Below are 8,473 nucleotides of genomic sequence, written 5' to 3' on the forward strand. Positions count from 1 at the left end.
CCTACTGGGTCCTGGTGGATAGATGGTGTTGGTGGGGAGACCAAGACCAAATATGGTTTAGCCAAGTCTACGAGGAGACTGGGGCTGCTTCTGAATCTGTACCCAGACACTAGATCAGTGAGTCTGCCACCTGGACATGGGTCTGCCTACTCAAAATGGCCCTCATTGATCATGGGTTACACTGGGATTTTCACAATCTCTTAACTAGATCCCAAAGCTCCCACAAAGGCACTTTTGTCCATGGATGGCTGCCAAATTATTGTTACTGAGGGGGGATATGAGGCCAGCATTACCAAAGCCAAAAAACACAGTACAAGGAGCACCTGGGTGGCTCAGTCAGATGAGTGTCCAACTCTTGGTTTTGGCTCAGGCATGATCTCAGGGTCTTGGGATAGAGCTATGTGTTGGGGTCTGTGTTCAGTGTGGAGTCTGTTTGTCCTTCTCCTTTCCCCTCTGTCCCTCCCTCTCCTCTCTTCCTCACCCTCTAAAATAAGTAAACTCTTTTTTTAAAGATTTTATTTATTTATTTGACAGAGAGAGACAGCCAGCGAGAGAGGGAACACAAGCAGGGGGAGTGGGAGAGGAAGAAGCAGGCTCCCAGTGGAGGAGCCTGATGTGGGGCTTGATCCCAGAAAGCTGGGATCATGCCCTGAGCTGAAGGCAGATGCTTAACGACTGCGCCACCCCGGCACCCCTAAAATAAGTAAACTCTTAAAAATAAAGACTACACGAAAAGAAAACTACTGCCAATATCCTTGATGAATATACATGCAATCATTTTCAACAAACTATTAGGAACCAAATTCAACAACACATTAAAAGGATCACATGTCATGATCAAGTGGGAATCACCCCTGGGATACAAGAAAAGTTTAACATAAGTAAATCAATATATGTGAGACACTATATTAAAAAAAATGAGGGATAAAAACAAAATGATAATCTCAATAGATGTAGAAAAAGCGTTTGGTAAAATACAACATCCTTTCATGATTAAAAAAAAAAACCTCATAAAATGTGAGTGGAGAAAAAACATACCTCAACATAATAAAAGCCATGTATGACAAGCCCACAGCAAACATCATATCAATGGTAACAGGTCAAAAGCTTTTCTGCTAAAGTCAGAAACAAGGTCAGGGTGTCCATGCTTACCATTTCTATTCAACATAGTACTGGAAGCCCTAGCCAGAGCAATCAGTCAAAAAAAAAAAAAATAAAAGGGATCAAATCAGAAAAAAAAAGCTAAATTGCTTTTGCAGATGACATATTCCATAAATGTCAATAAATGGTGCTGGGAAATTTGGACAGCTACATGCAAAAGAATGAAAATTGACCACTCTCTCACACCATACACAAAGATAAACTCCAAATGGATGAAAGACCTCTATGTGAGTCAGGAATCCACCAAAATCCTAGAGAAGAATATGGGCAGCAACCTCTACGACATTGGCCAAAGCAACCTTTTTCATACACATCTCCAAAGGCAATAGAAACAAAAGATAAAATGAACTTGTGGGACTTCATCAAGATAGAAAACTTCTGCACAGCCAAGGAAACAGTCAAAAAAACCAAGAGGCAGCCCACAGAATGGGATAATATATTTGCAAATGATGCTACAGAAAAAAGACTGGTTTCCAAGATCTACAAAGAACATCTCAAACCCTATACGTGAGAAACAAATAAACAAATCATAAAATGGGCAGAAGATATGAACAGACACTTTTCCAATGAAGACATACAAATGGCTAACAGACACATGAAAACATGTTCAAAATCATTAGCCATCAGGGAAATTCAAATCAAAACCACACTGAGCTACCACCTTACACCAGTTAGAATGGCAAAAATGGACAAGGCAAGAAACAACAATTGCTGGAGAGGATGTGGAGAAAGGGGATCCTTCCTACATTGTTGGTGGGAATGCAAGTTGGTACAGCCACTCTAGAAAACAGTGTGGATGTCCCTTAAAAAGTTAAAAATTGAGCTACCCTATGACCCAGCCATTGCACTACTGGGTGTTTACCGCAAAGATACAGACATAGTGAAGAGAAGGGCCATATGCACCCCAACGTTCATTGCAGGATTGTCCACAATAGCTAAATCATGGAAGGAACCGAGATGTCTTTCAACAGATGACTGGATTAAGAAGCTGTGGTGCATTTATACAATGGAATATTACTCAGCTATCAGAAAGAACGAATTCTCAACATTTGCTGCAACATGGACGGCACTGGAGGAGATAATGCTAAGTGAAATAAGTCAAGCAGAGAAAGACAATTATCATATGATTTCTCTCATCTATGGAACATAAAAACTAGGAAGATCGGTAGCGGAAGAAAGGGATAAAGAAAGGGGGGTAATCAGAAGGGGAGTGAAGCATGGGAGACTATGGACTCTGAAAAACAAACTGAGGGCTTCAGAGGGGAGGGGGGTGGGGGAATGGGATAGACTGGTGATGGGTAGTGAGCAGGGCACGTATCGCATGGTGCACTGGGTGTTATATGCAACTAATGAATCATCGAACTTTACATTAGAAACCAGGAATGTACTGTATGGTGACTAACATAATATAATTAAAAAAACATTAAAATAAAAAAAAATTAAAGTAGATAAATAACCATAAAAAAAGAACTCTACAATCATACTCTCTTATAAATAGTATGGAATTTATACCAAATCCATTACGATATTTAACCACGCGACAAAGCAAATAACTTAAGCTAGGCAGTAGTAAGCTAGCAACAAGCATCCATTTGTGCCATCCCTGAGCACTGTACCTTCCTATCTACTAAATTCATAGGCCTGGAGGTAAAGTCAGATCCCATGGGAGAAGACCCAAACATCTGAGTCTTTTTTCCACCTTATGGATAAAGGTGAGAAGCCACCTTAATTTGGCCCACAATAGATTCAACTGTCTAAAATTCAAAGTGTTTATTATTGCTGCTCATCTGACTTCCAGCTGACTCCTACATTCTGCATGTCTATATTTCATCTACTTAATTTCATTTTTCTTGGTCCTGCTTTTCAGTTAGAAAACCATTTGGCCTCTCCTCCACTGCTATGCCCCTCACTATTTTGCAGTGTAGAAATAGATTTTAAGATGAAACCTCCTCTTTTCCCATGGACTGATAGATCTATAAAAATCTTTTTTATTTTCTAAAAAAAGGGTCAAGGAATTTCTAAATTCTTTCACCAACTCACATACCACTTTTTTCAAGATTAGTTCAGATATGACTTAGGTATTGTCTGCATCAATCTTGTTCAAACATCTCAGTTTTTGGCAGAAATCCCTCATAACCTTTGCTAAGAAATTGTGTCAATTTTTTGTTCAAAAAATTTTTAATTCAATATTATTCAAAAATTTTGATTCTTTTTGCACATTTCAGTGGATTTTAGGAAGAGAGTTAAGTGAATATCTATTGCATCTCTCAGCTTTAATTTACAGACTTTATTCTAATTTGTTTTGCTTTGTTTTGTTTTGTTTTAGGTAACATATGCCAACATTCAAACAAATGGAGAAATAAAATCACTCCATGGAGTCTGAGTTTATTTTCCTGGGAGTCACAGAGTTTCATGAGTTACAGATTTGCTTATTCTTATTTTTTTTCAATCATCTACATAGCCACTGTATTAGGTAAACTCATTTTTACCTTTGGAGTAAAACTGCACCCTCACTTACACTCTCCCATGTACTTCTTACTGGTCAACCTCTCCTTTATTGATATGACCCTGGCCTCCCTTGCTACTCCTAAAATGATCTGTGACCTAATTAGTGAATATAAGGCTATCTCCTATGAAGGCTGCATGGTCCAGGTGTTCTTTCTTCACCTTTTAGGTGGAAGTGAGGTGATGTTGCTTGTAGCCATGGCAAGTGATAGATTCAGTGCTGTATGCAAACCCCTCCATTACAAAACTATCATGAGCCATCGTGTTTGCACTGGACTTGCAGTAAAAGAAGACAACAATGGATAACTGGGTCTCATGACTCATTGGTAGGAAAATGATGATTATATTAATTAAGAATATTTTCCTCCTGAATTTTTTACTATGGTAAAATTGTGTTTTTATGATATTTATTAAGAATTTTCAAATTTACTTTTTTCTTTTATTTTTCCTCACCAAGGAGATATTGGTGATTAACTTTACCACTTAGTCTCTAAATTACAGAATATTCCTGTGGGATTATAACTAAACTAGAGGAAATCCCAACACTAACCTGTGATGAATATAGTAATCTATGAGAATATTTAGCTTTCCTTTTGGAGAAAAAGGGGACAATATCTTAATTTGTAGGTAGGACAGATGAGTCTTTATGCTGAAGCAACTGTCATTGATTGGAAATTTAAATAAAGGTGGAGGGATGTGCATGGATGCTGAGCAACCAAATGGGAAGATGATTCTGAATATTTCTTTTGACTCTCAGCCCCATATTAGCTCTCCTATACTCCTCTCTCTATAGGAGATAGCTACAGTTCTGAAAATTACATTTCCTGAACTCCCTTGCAGTCATATGCCTATCAGGTTCTATCAGTGGAAGACACTAATGTGATACTGGATGGCAGGAAGAGAGGAAAGCCTTTGTATTCCTCTGCTTTGGGATCAGGCAGCAGCAGTATTGGGCAACTGTGGATTCCAGAATTATTTTGGGGGGCTCAGCAGCTTCAGCAATGTTGAAGGGTTCAAGGCTCCTAAAGCTTCATCAAGTGCATGGGCTCTTATCTTCTTATTCAGTAATAGGATAGAGGTTCCAACATCAGAAATGATAACACTGTCCCAGCAGCATTTATGGGTTCTGGGTAATGCCTCTTCCTCTTGCTCATCCGGCCTTCAAGGTGGTAGTTACTGTTTATACTGACTCTCAGTAATATCATTTTCTCCTTTCTGCTCATTTCTGAGCTGCAAATTTTTATTTTCAACTTCCTACTGAACCATTCCCTGGGTATCTTGAAGACATCTCAAGTCCAATATGTAAAAACTAAATTAGTTACCTAACTTCCCAAACCTGTTATTCTTCCTAAAAATCTAATGGAAAATGTTCATAACACAGATTCAATATCTAAATAAATGTGCATTAATTCCTTGTACTTCCTTGTCTTAGAATTCAAGGAAACAACCCTGATGAATGTTTAAAATACCTAATCAAAAATATTTTTACAATAATTTTATTAAGTTTTAATGGCTCAGTATGTAAAAATAGGTAACATTTCCATGACAACTATGGTGTTTAGTATCAATTTTTTTCCTAAAACTGTATTTAGTAACTTAATAGGTGTTAAAATATTTGTCAGTTTTTTTCAACCATATGAATTCTTCACAGAGGAATTGTAATTTGAATGAGGGTAAGAATATCTTCTCACTATATAGCCTCAGTATGCTATATATTTAATATAAGGTAAAAATATGCCTAAAATTAAATATTTCCAACATATCTTTGAGTTCTCAAATAGATTTCAAAGAATCGATATCAAGTGAAATATTAGAGATTAAAACCATGAACTGCCCAGTGCAGCTTGCTTTACCGGATCACATGGACACCCAATGCTTTTTCAACTGAATCCCATCATTCTTGAAACATTAAAAAAATATCTACTAGAGGGGCGCCTGGGTGGCACAGCGGTTAAGCGTCTGCCTTCAGCTCAGGGCGTGATCCCGGCGTTATGGGATCGAGCCCCACATCAGGCTCTTCTGCTATGAGCCTGCTTCTTCCTCTCCCACTCCTCCTGCTTGTGTTCTCTCTCTCGCTGGCTGTCTCTATCTCTCTGTCGAATAAATAAATAAAATCTTTAAAAAAAAAATATCTACTAGGTACCAATCACTGTCCAAAGCAATACAGATACATGGCTATAGATACAACCTGGTCCCTGTTCTGGAGAGAATAATAAAGGGGAGGGATCTATGTTAGTCATGGTGGTCTCAGAAGACCACTTTAAGGGGAGACATTTATACCAACCAGTTAAGAAAGCTCTAGAATTAGAGATTTGAGCAAGGAAAAGAGCATTCAAGGCAAAAGGGCCAGTGTAAATAGACACTGTGAAATGAGAGTTTGTTAATATTAAAAGTGGATCTTTGTGAAGGAGATTAATGAATAAAAGGGAGAAGATCTATGCTGAGATTTTATAGAAAAGAAAACCAGAATTTTCAGGCCTAGTAGATTCCTTTTTACTGTCAACATAAAGCCATTAATGTGTTTTGAGAAAAGGAAGGATGGGATCCAGCATACATTATAGTATGGCATAACTCTGTTCTCTCAAGTAGAGAATATAATATAGCTAAAGTGAAAGTAGAGGGAATAGTTAACGGACTATTTCAGGTAGGAAGCCTGAATTTATTAATAATACAAATATTGAGTTTGTGGAATCTAGGAAGACTTCCAAAGGCATTTAGAAAACCTAAGATTATTTGAATTCCTTGAGGACCAAGATGTCTTTTTTGATGTCTTTTTCACAAATTTTTAAATGGCTCAGTTTTAAAAATGTTTTAATATATTTTTTTATTATGGAAACTTTGAGTATAGTTGACAGACATATTGCAATAGTTTCAGGTGTACAACATAGTGATTTGAGAAGTGTTATATATTATGCTGCTATGAATACCAGAAGTATAGCTCTGTTACCATACAACACTATTGCAATATCATTGACTATATTCTTTATGCTGTGCCTTTTATTCCTGTGACTTGTTCTTTCCATAACTGAAAGCGTGTAACTCCCAATCACCCCCACCTATTTTGCCCATCCCCCACCTGCCTCATTTCTGGCAACCATCAGTTTGTTTTCTGTATTTATATGTCTAATTCTGCTTTTTGGGTTTTTGTTCATTTGTTTCATTTTTTGGATTACACACATGACTGAAATTGTATGGTATTTGTCTTTCTCTGTCTGACTCATTTCACCTAACATAATACCCTCTAGGTCCATCCATGTTGTTGCAAATACAAGATTTCATTCTTTTTATGGCTGAGTAATATTCAATTGTGTATATATGCTATATCTTCCTTATCCATTCATCTCATGATGAACAATGGTTGCTTCCATATCTTGGCTACTGTAAATAATGCTTCAATAAATGTAGGGGTGCATATATCTTTTCAAATTAGCATTTTCATTTTCTTTGGCTAAATACTCAGCAGTGGAATTGCTGGATCATACTGTAATTCTATTTTAAATTTTTGAGGGATCTCCATACTGTTTTCCTTAGTGGCAATACCAATTATAGTCCCACCAGCAGAACATGATTTCCTTATTCTCCACACCCTCACCAACTTACTGTGTTTTGTCTTTTTGATTATAGCCATCCTGACAAGTGTATGGTGGATGATATGTCATTATGGTTTTGATTTGTATTTCCCTAATGATTAGTAATATTGGGCATCTTTGCCTGAATCTGTTGACCATCTGCACGGTTTCTTTTGAAAAATATCTACGCAGGTCCTCTGCCCACTTGTACTCAGATTGCTTGTTTTTCTGGTGTTGAATTGTATACATTCTTTATACATTTTGGCTATTAACCCCTTACTGGATATAGCACTCCAAAAAATCTTCCACCATTCAGCAAGTTACCTTTTTGTATTGCTGATAGTTTCCTTTGCTGTGCAAAAGCTTTGAAACATATCTTGAATATCAAACTCACGTATTTTCCCTTCTTATCCCCCTTTTCTTCCTTTTTTATCTGCCCTACTTAAGTTTGGCCCTAGACCATGTACTTCTAACAGTTCAGCTTTATTTTGAAAAATTCTATATGTACCATCCTTACCAACTGATTTGGGTAATCAAGTCAGGACATCCAATATTGTTCTAATATTATCTTCCTAATTTCTACATTAAAGAATCCTTTTCTTTCTTGCAAACATCTCAAATGACATGCTAAAGTGTGGCATATATCTCCTCAGGAGAAATATTTTTAAGACTTATTTTTCATGGCAATTTTAATTGCTAATGGCTGCATGAGTAAAATAAATTTTAAAAAATGTTAACTAGATTGAATTTAAACAAACAAACAAAAAAATCCCTAGGCTCAGTCAAAAAGAGTGAGAAATCTAATAGAAATGTCTTCTATGGGATTTGGGAAATGAATGTGGCACCACATTTATCATCCATTTACTCCCCTCACTTTCCTGTCATCTTTTGAAGAGCATTCCAATTAGACAAACATGGAAGAATTACAGTATGAGGAAACACAGAAAAGTTTCTGTAGCAAATGAACTCATGTGCAACCATACATTGTTACACTTCTAGCCTTTAGTATTTTACTTATCTACATTGTTTTACTATAAAAGTTTTACTATAGTTATCTCCATGATCTTCCTTTCATAAGTCTTGAGTCATCATCAAGTTCTACATAATTGTAAAGGACTAAAGAATTCTAAATCTTTAGGATGGTTGATTGCTAAACTCCACTAACTAATCATTTATTGCTGACCATGATGAAAGCCTCTCCTTCCCCATTCTTGTGTGTGTGGGTTCATTTGCTCTCT

This window comes from Ailuropoda melanoleuca, unplaced genomic scaffold (assembly GCF_002007445.2).
Source record: "Ailuropoda melanoleuca isolate Jingjing unplaced genomic scaffold, ASM200744v2 unplaced-scaffold6666, whole genome shotgun sequence".
Lineage (NCBI taxonomy): Eukaryota > Metazoa > Chordata > Mammalia > Carnivora > Ursidae > Ailuropoda > Ailuropoda melanoleuca.